This window comes from Stegodyphus dumicola, chromosome X1 (genome assembly GCF_044657685.1).
Source record: "Stegodyphus dumicola isolate Sdum_Otavi_A_Nest chromosome X1, ASM4465768v1".
NCBI lineage: Eukaryota > Metazoa > Arthropoda > Arachnida > Araneae > Eresidae > Stegodyphus > Stegodyphus dumicola.
Window position 1 is genome coordinate 184,875,867 of NC_140780.1, and position 15,654 is coordinate 184,891,520.

At 33.2% G+C, this 15,654-nt stretch overlaps 1 long non-coding RNA gene across 1 annotated transcript in view; it reads left to right on the forward strand.

Moving 5' to 3' along the window:
- The first annotated feature begins 8,576 nt into the window (after positions 1 to 8,576).
- LOC146993363 (uncharacterized) overlaps positions 8,577 to 15,654 on the forward strand; it is a 41,461-nt gene continuing 34,383 nt past the window's right edge. Inside the window, exons 1-2 of the long non-coding RNA XR_015038441.1 lie at positions 8,577 to 8,709; positions 9,791 to 9,960. This is a non-coding gene — a long non-coding RNA (uncharacterized LOC146993363). The remainder of the gene's footprint in view (positions 8,710 to 9,790; positions 9,961 to 15,654) is intronic.

The following is a 15,654-nucleotide window of genomic DNA, read 5'->3' on the forward strand; positions in this document are numbered from 1 at the left end:
TGATGGATCAAAGAAGAAGATTTCAATGGAATGACTTCATCGTTCTAGGATAGAATATTTTTTCGAAATCTCTTCCTACTTTCGTCTACACAGAAATGCTTTTCACGAAAGTTTGGTCCTCTTTTACATTTACTTTTTAAATAGTTGTTCAAAGGGATTTTCGTTCTGCTGATTCAGGTTTCCCGCGCTTCACGCTACCCATCCTCACCCATTTCTAAAGGATCTCAGAGAAAATTAAAAGGGAAAGAAATAGCCTCCAGTGAACAACAACGACAGTGGATAGTTTTTTTCTGTCCTTCCAGAGATATCACCGGTGACCGATAGGTTGTTCAGCCACACGGGTGTCGTGAAAAGGCACACCATGCCTGTTTCCCTCCCAAAAATGTTTCTTCGGAAAAGGGAAAGTTTTTTTCCCACCCCTTTGGAGATTCCTTTTCCGCATCGATACCCAATTACCAATCGATTAATTTTTATTATGTCTTCTAGACATGATAAAAATTAACTCACCCCTCCTTTTGTATGGGAATGTTGTCTCCCACTTTCTAAAAATAGACCATGACTCATCCAATCTTTTCTTGGAATTCTATTCTTTAGAAAGAATGAGTCATGGTCTATTTTTAGAAAGAGTGAGACAACATTCCCAGACAAAAAGAGAAGGGAGTTAATTTTATCATGTCTAGAAGACATGATAAAAATTAACAAAAAGTTTTTTTTTTTTTTTTTTACATCTCAGAATTTTTTTCTGAGCTCTGAGAATTTCTTTTCACAGTCGGCTTAATTCACAAAACCAGATATATTCAAATTATTTCTATAGAGGGATCTCATCTATTTAAACCAGTCGCGTTTCAGCTTTAAATCAGTCTGTGCTGTGCACTGGAGCTGAATACACGCTTCTTCCTCCTGAAAAGAGGTTTTGTGAAGGTGTGTGGAGATATTCTTTTCAGCTGTCAGACATTTTTTTCCAACAGCCGACTCGATCGTTCAAATGACACCGTGGAAGTTGGAGAGAGGTCGAGTCGATTTGGAGGACGGTAAAGCATTTGAGGGCTATTTGCCTTAAGAAATGCCTTCGTGGAGGAATTTGGAAGGGAAACTGGCTCGTATTCACGTTACACATAGGGAAAAACCACGAAAAAAAACACCCATGCAGCCAGCTTGAAAGTCAGTCGTTCACGTTTAACAAAATATGAAATGGATTTTATAAAAACATATTCGGATCGTATTCAAAATTGGATCATTCTGTTGTTTTATCAGAATATGCCAGGTATACGATTGAACAATTCTATTGAATAACATGATCTTGCCTTCTTGAAAGTCATTTGTTAACGTTTCACAAAATATATATCAGTATAAGATGGAACCATCATGATCCGTTATTCTGACTGATGGAGTCAGCTGTGGATCACAAGACCTTGCCTTTTTTGAAAAGGATTTGTTAAAGTTTCACAAAATATACAAAATATATATCAGTATACGATTGAAAAAAAATCATGATCCATTATCCTGACTGATGGAGTCAGCTGTGGATCACAGGATCTTGCCTTCTTGAAAGTCATTTGTTAAAGAAGTTTCACAAAATATATCAGTATACAATGGAACAATCGTGATCCGTTAATTCTGACAAGTCTAGTCAGCTGTGGATTATGAGATCTTGCCTTCTCGAAAGTCATTTGTTAAGGAAGTTTCACAAAATATATCAGTATACAATGGAATAATTGTGATCCGTTAATCCTGACTGATTGAGTCAGCTCTGGATCACGAGATCTTGCCTTGTTGAAAACAATTTGTTAAAGTTCCACAAAATATATTAGTATACAATGGAACTATCGTGATCCGTTAATTCTGACGGGTCTAGTCAGCTGTGGATCACGAGATCTTGCCTTCTTGAAAGTCATTTGTTAAAGAAGTTTCACAAAATATATCAGTATACAATGGAACAATCGTGATCCGTTAATCCTGACTGATTGAGTCAGTTCTGGATCACGAGATCTTGCCTTCTTGAAAGGAATTTGTTAAAATTTCACAAAATATATCAGTATAGGATGGAACAATCGTGATCCAATTACACTGACGGGTCTAGCCAGCTGTGGATCACGAGATCTTGGCTTCTTGAAAGGAATTTGTTAAAGTTTCACAAAATATATCAGTATAGGATGGAACAATCGTGATCCGATTACACTGACTAGTCTAGCCAGCTGTGGATCACGAGATCTTGCCTTGTTAAAGTTTCACAAAATATATCAGTATACAATGGGACAATCGTGATCCATTGATCCTGACTGCTATAGCCAGCTATGGATCACGAGATCTTGCCCTGTTGAAAGGGATTTGTTAAAGTTTCACAAAATATATCAGTATACGATTGATAATATCCTGATCCGTTTTTCCTGACTAATGGAGTCAGCTGTGGATCACGAGATCTTGGCTTCTTGAAAGAAATTTGTTAAAGTTTCACAAAATATATCAGTATAGGATGGAACAATCGTGATCCGATTACACTGACGGGTCTAGCCAGCTGTGGATCACGAGATCTTGGCTTCTTGAAAGGAATTTGTTAAAGTTTCACAAAATATATCAGTATAGGATGGAACAATCGTGATCCGATTACACTGACGAGTCTAGCCAGCTGTGGATCACGAGATCTTGGCTTCTTGAAAGGAATTTGTTAAAGTTTCACAAAATATATCAGTATAGGATGGAACAATCGTGATCCGATTACACTGACGAGTCTAGGCAGCTGTGGATCACGAGATCTTGGCTTCTTGAAAGGAATTTGTTAAAGTTTCACAAAATATATCAGTATAGGATGGAACAATCGTGATCCGATCACACTGACGTGTCTAGCCAGCTGTGGATCACGAGATCTTGGCTTCTTGAAAGGAATTTGTTAAAGTTTCACAAAATATATCAGTATAGGATGGAACAATCGTGATCCGATTACACTGACGTGTCTAGCCAGCTGTGGATCACGAGATCTTGGCTTCTTGAAAGGAATTTGTTAAAGTTTCACAAAATATATCAGTATAGGATGGAACAATCGTAATCCGATTACACTGACGGGTCTAGCCAGCTGTGGATCACATGATCTTGCTTTGTTGAAAAGGATTTGTTAAAGTTTCACAAAATATATCAGTATACGAAATAATAGCATGTTTTCTATAAAAACAGCTATTGAGTAAAACATTTCTAGCCTTGAAAAGCAAAAACAGTAGCACGGGGAAAAATATTACCCTACCTCAAAGTATTGAAAGGAAATAAGAATACATTTCTATAAAATGGGTGACTCAATAAATATTTGTAGTCTATGAAATACAAAAGAGTAAGAAACAAATGTTCACATACCTTCACAGAAGCTCTTCCCAGGAGAGTGAGAAGCGTGTATCCACGTTGAGTGCACAGCACAGACTGACCTGAAACTGAAACGCAAGTGGTTTAAATACATTAACGAGTTGCTTCTAGAAACCGACTGGGAAAAATTCTCAGAGCTCTGGAAAAATTTTAACACATAAAAAAAAAAAAACCTTCCTTTTTTCTTTCTTAATTTGATGTCTTCACTTTTTTTATTTCTACAAGGTCAAAAGAATGAAGACATCAAATTAAGAAAGAAAAAGGAAGTTTTTTTTTTTTTTTTTAAATCTTTTTTCAGCTTTGAAAATTTTCTTCCCAGTCGTTAACATTTCGTTTTTGGACTTTCACTTTCAATTCTTGGACCCATGATGTTCTTTTCGTGATGTTCTTGTAGTATATTTCTATACAAATTCACTCCTTTTCCCCAAAAAAGATATCTTTTTTTTATTTTTTTTTACCTTCCAATTTGTATAGCTATATACTGAAAACAGGCATTAAAGTCAGTTTGTAGTATATTCCTATACAAATTCACTTAATTTCCCGAAAAAAAAAGATGTCTTTTTTTTTATTTTTTTTACCTTCCAATTTGTATAGCTATATACTGAAAACAGGCATTAAAGTCCGTTTGTAGTATATTCGTATACAAATTCACTTAATTTCCCGAAAAAAAAAAAAAAAAAGATGTCTTTTTTTAATTTTTTTTACCTTCCAATTTGTATAGCTATATGCTGAAAACAGGCTTTAAAGTCCGTTTGTAGTATATTCCTATACAAATTCACTGCCTTCCCCCCCCCCGAAAAAAAAAAGATGTCTTTTTTTTTATTTTTTTTTACCTTCCAATTTGTATAGCTATATACTGAAAACAGGCCTTAAATTCCGTTTGTAGTATATTCCTATACAAATTTACTCCCTTTTCCCCAAAAAGATGTCTTTTTTTTAATTTTACCTTCAAATTTGTATAGCTACATACTGAGAACAGGCGTTCAAGTCCGTTTGTAGTATATTGGTATACATGGTCTATTTTTAGAAACAGTGAGACAACATTCCCACACAAAAGGGGGGTAGGGTTAATTTTTATCATGTCTAGAAGACATGATAAAAATTAACAAAAAGTGTTTTTTTTTTTTTTTTTTTTTTTACATCTCAAATTTTTTTTTCTGAGCTTTGAAAAATTTTTCCCAGTCGGCAACCAAGTGAAAATTCTAGAGCCAAGACGATTGGCCTTTTACTTTCACTTTCAACACTTTTCTATAAAAGTATTCTACGTTTTCTGTTCAGAACTGTGCGGGCTGTCCAAGGTGCAGCATGCTTTTTCTCTCTCTACCTCATCTGGACCCAGGACCACTCGTCTAGAAAGAGCTTCTGTGAACACAAGCTTTTTTCCAATTTTTGACGTCTCACAGAATAGAAATCATTCCTCCGTTTAGGGGAAAATGTTTCCCATTTGAAAAGCTAGGACCCCTCGTTTGGATTTCATCAGCAACCGTTTATCAGGGTCTAGCGAAATTGGATGATCCATCCATAAATCAGAATTTCCCATCCGTGGTTTTTATGCATCAAGATTTCAACATAGTTTAAGAAATATCCTTCAATCCTATTTGAAAGGAGATGACATGATATTGAAAGACATTTTCCCATGACGGACATTGAAAGACATTGAAAGACATTTTCCCATGACGAAATCTCTCTATCCCACACCTTCTTCTAAAGTGAAGTTAAAGAGATTTTTTATACCGGGTTTTCAATTTTCACCTCAAATCATACCGTTGACGGCGTGTGACACAAACCGTGACATAAATTTCAGTTTCCATGACAGCTAACACGCTTGAGCTTTAAACATGTATGAAAGAATTTATTTTTAATCCATTTCAGCGATTGAGTGGGCTGGGATAAAAAAGGCTCTTTCCATGACAGCTAACACGCTTGAGCTTTAAAGATGTATGAAAGAATTTATTTTTAATCCATTTCAACGATTGAGTGGGCTGGGGAAAAAAAGGCCCTTTCTATGACAGCTAACACGCTTGAGCTTTAAAAATGTATCAAAGAATTTGTTTTTAATCCATTTAAGCGATTGAGTGGGCTGGGGAAAAAAAAGCCCTTTCTATGACAGCTAACACGCTTGAGCTTTAAAAATGTATCAAAGAATTTGTTTTTAATCCATTTCAGCGATTGAGTGGGCTGTGGAAAGAAAAAGCTCTTTCCATGATACCTAACACTCTTGAGCTTTAAAAATGTATGAAAGAATTTATTTTTAATCCATTTCAGCGATTGAGGGGGCTGGGAAACATCTTCTTAGAGCTCAGGGAAAAAAAAGGCTCTTTCCATGACACCTAACACTCTTGAGCTTTAAAAATGTATGAAACAAATTATATTAAATCCATTTCAGCGATTGAGTGGGCTGGGATAAAAAAGGCTTTTTCCATGACAGCTAACACGCTTGAGCTTTAAAGATGTATGAAAGAATTTATTTTTAATCCATTTCAACGATTGAGTGGGCTGGGGAAAAAAAGGCCCTTTCTATGACAGCTAACACGCTTGAGCTTTAAAAATGTATCAAAGAATTTGTTTTTAATCCATTTCAGCGATTGAGTGGGCTGGGGAAAAAAAAGCCCTTTCTATGACAGCTAACACGCTTGAGCTTTAAAAATGTATCAAAGAATTTGTTTTTAATCCATTTCAGCGATTGAGTGGGCTGTGAAAAGAAAAAGCTCTTTCCATGATACCTAACACTCTTGAGCTTTAAAAATGTATGAAAGAATTTATTTTTAATCCATTTCAGCGATTGAGGGGGCTGGGAAACATTTTCTTAGAGCTCAGGGAAAAAAAGGCTCTTTCCATGACACCTAACACTCTTGAGCTTTAAAAATGTATGAAACAAATTATTTTAAATCCATTTCAGCGATTGAGTGGGCTCGGAAAATTTTCTTAGAGCTCAGGGAATGTGTGTCCAGGTTGAATGCACAGCACACACGGATGGGTAGTCGAAACTCGAGTAGCTTAAATAAATATACGTTAAGTTCTGGAAATAATTCTGAGTTCAAGCATGGGACATGAGAACAGAAATGTATTACAATCATCATGTCATCATTGTTTTCGAAAGCCAAAAGAATTCCTCATGAAAGAACATCTTTTTTTCCTGGTTGTGGGATGGAGTAGAGTTACTGCATCTTGAACAACCCACACTGATCTGAACAGAAATATGAAATGTTTTTATAGATATAAGAAATGAACTGAAAGTGAAAGTAAAAATGAAATTGTATTGGGTGGAAATATTTCTTCGCTGTTGAATGGGAAAAATATTTCCAAAGCTGAAAAAAAAAAAACTTTTTTCTATTAAATTGATGTCTTCACTTTGTTTACTTTGGAATGGAGAAACCCAAAGACTATGACTCATCCTTTCTAAAACATATAATTCCTAGAATGAGTCATGGTCTATTTTTAGAAACAGTGAGACAACATTCCCACACAAAAGGGGGGTAGGGTTAATTTTTATCATGTCTAGAAGACATGATAAAAATTAACAAAAAGATTTTTTTTTTTTTTTACATCTCAGATTTTTTTTTCTGAGCTCTGAAAATTTTTTCCCAGTCGGCAACCAATTGAGAAATTTCCAATCGGCTTTTACTTTCACTTTCAACTCTTTTCTATAAAAGCATTCCACGTTTTCTGTTCAGAACCGTGCGGGCTCTCCATGGTGCAACATGCTTTTTCTCTCTCTACCTCATCTGCAGCTAGGGTGTTTTTCCTTCTTCAAGAAGTGGAATTTTTTGGGAATACTTTACAATTTCACGAGCTAGCTCTTTCTTATATTTCGAGGAGATTTCAATGGAATTGTTTATAGATGTCACCTATTGCAGATGGGGAAAAAGTCTATACTGGATCGCTGGAGACATCTCATCCAGATAGGTCACGTTATATGTTTTCCCACACCTAAATAAACTGGACATGAGCCATCCTTTTGTTTTCTCATTCAACAAAGATAGACACTGCAGACCGTTTTGGGTTTTCACTCTTCGTGAACCGAGACGAGCCGCAGCGACACTTTGCGTTTTCTATGAGCGCAATAATGGATTACGTGAGCAGCCATTTTGTTTCCCATCTCACCCAGATAGGTCATGTTGTATTTTGTTTCATGCACCTAGCCAATTTTGGACATGAGCCATCCTTTTGTTTTTTTTTGTCTATCGAACCAAGATAGACTCTGGAGACAATTTTGTTTCTCAACGGAAAAGTAAATTTTCTGAATGGGTACCGGTGTTCGAATACTTTTGTGGCCGACTGTATCTGTTTATAGTATAGAGAGTACTACAGTACAATGCAGAAATATTCCATACTGCTGTGTACAGAAAGATATGTGCCAAAGTATTGGTCTTTCAAAAAAATATCTCTAGACCATTTTGTTATTTTTCTTTTTTTTACCTTCTTCCGTTGCCTCTTGGCTAATGAGAAGGGCAGATAAAAGATCATTCTGTTGAGCCGGTAAAACTTTGTGGCGAATTGAAAAAGCCGTGACACAACGAAAAAAACAAGCAGAGCGAACGCGGGAAATCAATCGAGCGGGAGAACAGCGTTGTAGACATTCCACGCACGCGCAAATTTAGCTTCTCTCATTGGCTATGGCTTACACCTCGTTTTCGCAGGTGTGAACGGGTCTCCCGTATTTTATGCCCTTATGACTATGCCTCTATGTGCTTTACGCCCACGTCTGAACGCGCCTTTATTTGCAGTTTTCAATTATTTCATTCACCACATATTGATCATAATATTAACATTTTGTATACTTTGTTTTTCTTATAAGTACTGTCTTAAACAATGCTTTTATTAACAAAAACTTTTTATTTTAATATTTGTTGATTATTTTTCATAACATCGTCCTGTTGGCTATATGTTTATTTTTAATTTAATGAGCATTATATAAGATATTTAAGTAAGATTTTTATAAAATGATATTTATCTATTTTTTAATTCAAAGAATTTACAATAATAATAAAAATTAAACTAGCTGATATGAAAATTAGCAATATGTTGTTTAATGTTCTGAATTATAATTTTAAATCAGATTTCTTTCTATAAAATTAAATAAAATTAATAATTGGTGGTACAAAGCAGTACTCCCTTTTTCTCAGATTAGACATCTTAAACGTTTTTTTCCCACTAGAGGGCGCCATCTAAAATTCGCGTATTGGTTTTGACGTCACTCTTTCAGATTCTCGGTTTCTAGACGCAGATAAGCAAGATTGCTAAAGATGTAAACATTTATTGATTAGCTAGGCGGATAAGCTTACTAGCGGTTGAAGAAATGTTTATGTTTTTAATCTGATGGATTGCGTCATTATCAACGTTATAATATTCTGCTCACTAGTGAGTGTATTTTATTCCTCAAATTATAAAATTAATTTACAGCTTTCATGTTATAAGGCTTGTAGTACTTTTTATGAATGATTAATTTGAAGATATTTTTTCAGTCCCTTCCCCTTAGAAAAATAATCATATTACTAGTAATAATACTTGCTGTGTATATGTTAAATTTAATTAGAATAGCAAGGTTCAAGAAAGTATTTTACTGATCTTGTTAGAATAGGTACTTCGCGTCTCTCATTTTGTAAAATGCTTAGATACACAGCTTGCTATAAACTGTGGCGAAATTTTAATGAAGCATATAGAATTTTTTTCTTCAGTGAGTAAATTTTCTTTACTATCATAATGAGTTATTCTTTTCATGAATCAGATGTCAGTTTTGATTTTGAAATTTTTATTGTTTTCTGTTAAAAATTTCCGTATCTTTGTTATTTCAGTATGTTTCAAATTGACTTCACAAGATTTTAAAATAGGGTTAATCTTCGGATTATGGTAACTTCGCGATTTTTTGTCGACCAACTCTGCTATAGCAACCTGCTAGTTTTTTTTTTTTTTTTTTTTTTTTTTTTTTTTTTTTTTTTTTTTAGGCATTTTTTTTTTTTTTAACTCAACATTTTTTCCCAACAATCTGCTAGCCGAATTACGCTTATGCTAGAACTTTTATGGAACAAAAGTGCGTAATCATGACGAAGATTAGGTGCGAAATTGGGAGAAAGTGCAGAATCGCCCACTGCTTGCCGCGTTTTTAAGAATTGTACATACACGTCGACCTATTTTCACTTAAAAAAACATCCCAGAATTGCACAAAAATGACATTGCGCACACTTTTGACTTTATCCATGTACACTGCTAAAGTCCTAGCTAGTAACCTTTATCGCCTTACCAAAATGTCGCCAAACTATCTGTATATTATTCATAATTAAATATAAAGAGTAAAAAACATTGAAACTAATTCAATCTATCTTTAATTTTGTCCTGCTTGAACTAACTTCTAATCAATAAATGCAGTATTTTAACTAAAAATATAAAGCAGATGTTTAAGCAGAAGATAAAAGCAGAAGTACATGTGCTCTTTTCCTCCAAGGGAGGAAAATTCTAGGATAAGGTTCGGAGAACAGCCTTAACGCCAAAACGGGAAGAAAGAGCATATTATGGTAGACCACGTTATGGTTGTCATCCGATGACGTATTTCTGCTAGGAGGACAGCATGATACTTTTTCCCTGCTAAGGGATTATCCGTAGCAGCGGATCGGGGTACGTATTCGGAAAATAGTATTGTGTTTGCTATTTGCTTATCGAGCAAAAAGTATAAAATTAGAAATAGCACATAATTGAATAAAATATTGATAATATATGTAAAAATAAGTGTCTTGCACCTGTAAATATTTATTGAATGCTTTATTTTCTGTTTTCATTTGCTTTGTTATGCTTCCCTGTACTCATCGATGTTCAAACATGGTTTATTCTATAGCTTTTTAGTATTTATTTTATGTGCATTGATTGCAAGTAATCTATAAACATTTTCTTGTACTTTCTTTCTTGCAATGTGTGCTTTCATGTCGTAGTGCAGTAAAATAAGTCAATGTGTGCTTTCATATCATATTCATAGTTATGTACAGTAATCTGAATTCAGAAGAACTTTAAATTTGCCTATACAGTGGTAGTTTTACTTCACAGTTGCTAGAAATATCTGGCTTAAACAGACCTAAGTTCTGAGACTAAACATATTTGCAGTATATTTGTTCTGGGACATTTATAGCCTCAGTCTGATATTTAGTTTATAGCACATTTAATATTTTTAGTATTTGTTGTACGAATTAGAAATAATAATAACTTTTGAGAAATATGTATGCGATAAATTTGTGTGCTGTTAGACATGGTAATGCTCTCAAGTCTTAATTGTTCAAAATTCGACAGAATGCAATTTCATTTTTTAACTGCAGTATAAATATAAAAATTTCATTAAACCTGCTAGAAGGATACATATTTTATAGTATTTAAACACATATTTAGTTACATGCATTATGTAATGGAAAGAGTAATTTGCATTAAACATTTCCTCATCTTAATAGTATTTTATATATATATAATGCATTATGAACTGAGAAGTCTTGATAAATTTTAATAAATTAATATTTCCTGGTGTCATAAAATAATGCTGTATGCAGTTAATAAAAGTGGATTTAAATGCTCTAAGAATAAACTAAAAATAGTTTGTTTCATTTTTGATTTTAATTATCATAAATATAAATCATCTCCAACTTACAGAATGTGATAGTGAAAATTTTGCAGTATTTCCTTCATGATTTATTTAATTTAATTAAGTAAACTGAAGTCCTTGGTAATTGTTTATGATTACAGCAAGATATTTGAGAATTATTATAAATGAATTGTACAAATAGATAATGCAAACTTAATGCATTACAATGACAGTGGATCTTGTTTACGAAACAGAGATTGATTCTACTGCAGACCTTGTCAGCCAATTAGCATCACTGCAGCAGAGACTTGCTGAATAGCTTTCAAAGTATATGCCAATCACTTCTTTGTCATTGTGATGCATGTATTGCAGTTAGTAACAGTTCATCTGAACAATTCTGATAAATATCAAGCATTATTTCTTGTAAATATCTATGATTAAAATGGCATTTTATTCTCTATGTTCTTTGCACTTAATATGTTTCTGTATTCATGTTTCACATTCCACAATACATTGTATTGCGAAAATTATTACCTAAGCCATGCTATATTATACCTTAGAGGGTTGAATATAGAGGAAAATAAAAATTAAATTTTATGTATTTTAGGAATAGTATTTATATGATAGTTGAATATAGAGTTCATATCATAAGTCATATACAGTAAGACCCCGCTTAACGCGGGGGATACGTTCCATTGAAGTAGAGCGTAATGCGAAACAGCGCTAAGCGAGGCTATCTTAACATGTAAATAATGGGGTTAGGGGAAGACGGATAAAAAATGGTTAGGCATTAAATTTAATAATGTTTTTTTAATAAAAATAAAATCAAACATTTATTTCTTACAAAAATAAAAACAATATAAATGCATATACTTTTAAAAACAAATAAAATTCTCAGTCAGATCATTCAGTCTATTCTGGGTTTCCAATTTTCTGCCTTTTTGTCAAAAAGGCAGTATGATAGATTGGCTTAATGGCATATTGCGTTCAATTTCGTCGTCAATCCATGTAGACAGTCGTTTTTCCATTTCCTCTATAATGTTATTTCTAGAACGGGTAATTCTAGTTGCAGAGCTTGACGTAGTTGCAGTTGCCAATGACAGTATTTTTTTTTTATTCTTAAGAATTGTCCTTATTGTTGAAGTTGCCAAAATCAATGCAGCACTAATTTGAGATTGATGTTCTCCAGAATCTAATCTTCTAATCACTTGCATTTGAGTTTCCAGTGAAATGCTTTTTCTGGTTGCTTTCTTTTCTTGTTTTTTATTATCACCCATGATAAAAACTAAAGATCATAATATTTGTCACTGTATTAATCGTTATAGTATTATACAAATTTAAACTTACAATAATGTCAACAAATGTTTCAAATGATAAAAATGCGTTCACAAAGCAAGAAACACAACTTCACTGTTTCGGATATGTTATTTGGAAACCTAGCGCTGCGCACAATTTCGGAGAATCCCCGGGTTGAAATAAAAGAGCGCTAAACCGAAACAGCGTTAAGCGGGGTCTTACTGTACATAACTACCTATCAAAATATTTTGCAATGAAATTTATTATCCCCCTTTTTACCAAATAAAAACAAAATGAGGCATAGAAAATCTGTAAGGCATGTAAATAATGAAACATGTAAAATCTGTTACTCATGTAAGAGCAATACAGTTATTCAACTAATATGTTTAACAATAATATTGATTCTAGATTAGCTAATTGCTCTCCTTCTTGTAAAAAACATATAATGCATAGGACATTTTACAGAATTACAGCTAAACTCAAATTACATACTTTTTAATTTACTTATTTAGTAATAGTTTGACTTATTTTATTGTGATTTTCATTTTTATTTTAATTTGATTTGGCTTGGTCTGCATGATTTGTTTATGCCAAAGTATGTGAGAGCTATTTGCATAAGCAGAAGCATGCTTTCATAGAGGACTTTCTAAAAGACACTTACTCGCATCCTCATTACACATGCAGCCAATCTGTTTACTTAGAATTGCAGTCAGGTCAAACTACCAGCTTTGAGTAACTTTACTGCTCCACTGGTGGGCACATTTTTGTTATGATGGAATAAATTTTTGAATTGTATTTTTACATTTTTGTTTGAACAGTTATGGACTTATTTTCTGTTTTTAAGCTGTGATATGGAGACTATCGTGGTGTCATTTTGCAAATGACTTGTATTCATACATGTGCCCCAAATAATTACACAAGTATTGCATGTAAAACTTACTCAATGCTTATTATGCACAGTATTTAGTTTAAAAGTGTACCCTTCATAAAAATCATAATTGTACACATTCATAAGACATACCTTGTATATATCATACATACAGGTTTCAGCCTTAGAAGACCAGCGATTGATGTTGTTCACTTTGGAAAGATTAATTTTAATGAGCCTGTGTGTGAATACTTCATAACAATACTTTATTTACTGAAGAATACTACTGAATTATATAGATATTGAAACTATCAAAGTGGTAGTACAAGAATTGGATCAGAGTGTGGAATCATTAATCAAGGGATACTATGTATGGCTCAACAAATCTACTCCATAGATTGATCTTTGCATAAATTCACCTTTGAAAACTGCCAAAAATATTTAACAAAAAAAAAAAAGGGGGAGAACTCTTAATGTTATGCAATGAAAGGAATGTGTTTTATTTCTATAGCAGGCTACACTTCCTTACAATAGATAAATTAAGTACACAAAGTAATGAAATCTTGCATCTTAAAAGGAAACCAGATATTTTTTCTGGTACTAATGAAGAAAATCTAAAGGTTTTCTAAAATTGCCAGAACAAAACTTCCAAAAAATGCTACTAAATATGTAACTAGTGAAAAAAGGTTGTCATCCTGATTCATCTAAACCCCAAGAGAGCAGTCAGCCTTCTACAAGTAACCCAGATAATCCTAATAGTCAAACAGAATTTTTCACCTCAATCTAGTTCAGTTTCATGTATCAAATCTGAGAGAAGGCGTGAATGCAATATTCTTTCTGGCATGTGGGCATTTGAATTCTGCTGAAGCAAAAGTTTCCTAGAGCAGACGGTGATAGAAAAAGATAAATACAAGACCACTGGCTAATGAGTTGCACTTTATTTCGCATACACAATCTTTTGCTTTCAAATATATTTTCATTTCAGAGCACGTTTCCCCAAATGTGACCTTCATTTATTACTTACTTAATTATCATTTATTATTTAAAAAAATTGTATTTATTACAGTATGTCAAAATTTTAGTGATCAGTTTATTAATTAAACTTACTTAATTTTTACAAAAGTAATTATTGAGATATCTCAGGCTATTATAAATCTCAGTATATCATAAACTTTAAGGTATGTATATATCTGAAACTGTTAATAAGAAATTAGCACATTCACATTGTGTAACTAAATTCGGTACTTTTCCGTTTTGCCGGCGCAAGCGATAAAGTCGCCAATAATGGTACAACCGATGACAAACGGAATATTCTCTCTGGTAACCTTTTACGCCTCATTTTCAAAACAAGTCGCAGTTTTTTCTTATCAGATTGATTGTTTCTTTCAATACTGGCATATAATTACATAGAATTTTTATCAGATAGTTCAGTTTTATGTCTAAGGCCATTTTCGGTAATTAAGTCAATTAGGATGCAATCACAGCTCTTACCCGAAGCCGAAAATGTAGAAAAGGAAAGTCAAGGGTTAAATTCATCAATTCTAATGAGAATGCATTAGTGAAGTAAAGCACTGCAGTTTTACATAATTTCTGAGTAAGCTATTCGTACGCATTGAAATATTTCTTGCATTTAAACTTGTGTTCCAAATTAAGATTTAACTTGAAATTAATGTAGATAATTACTGAAAGCATTAGATTTTTGTAGAGTAGTTTACGTGAGATGAGATCGCTTGGAGTCACGTTATATGAACCGGCGAATTAGGATGTTGAACCATGAAAGCATAGTAAATACTTAAATTAATGTCTTTTTAAAAATTTATTGGCTTTTTATAAATTTTTAAGCGATATTAAAATGTTTATGCCTTCAAAAAAAGAATTCTTAGAACTAAAATTTTTTTAATATTTTTTATGTGTATACTGTATGTTGTCGCCAATAAAGTCTGCTTGGCGAGATTTGCGCCGGCGAAACGGAAAAGTACCCTAAATTCATTTCATGAACTTGGTATATTTTTAATATATTAGAGGTATTTTGAACTGTGAGTCATAATTGGTTTGGTTTAGTTGATAATTGCAAAGAACACTAGGGTTCTCTTTCTAAGGGGAGGATGCCTTCGTGAAGGACTTTCTTGGGGAAACTAGCTCATATACATGGTACAGGTAGGGAAAACCATGGAAACACCCATGCAGCCAACCCAATTCTTCTGAAATCGAATAGGAACTCCCCGTATTCAGTGATTTTTTACCACTCAGCCACTGGTTACCTGTGAGTTTTAAGACGTGCTGTCATTTACACTGAGTAAAATAAATTCTGCTTTATCATAATTGATGACACTTTTGTATGTCTTGCATTAAACTGTCATTTAAAATTCTTTTACCCTAAATGCAAAAATCAAGGAGGGGAAAAAAATATCTCTTTCAAAAACATTGAGATTTATAGTTTTAGAAATTTTTATAATACCAAGAGTAATTTCTTGTAAATATTTATTCAGAATACCAAGAGTAGTAAATTACAAATTACAATGTTATATAGAGAAGGGAATGAAATTCTAAAATAAATTGCATTATAGATAGAACCATTGTACAG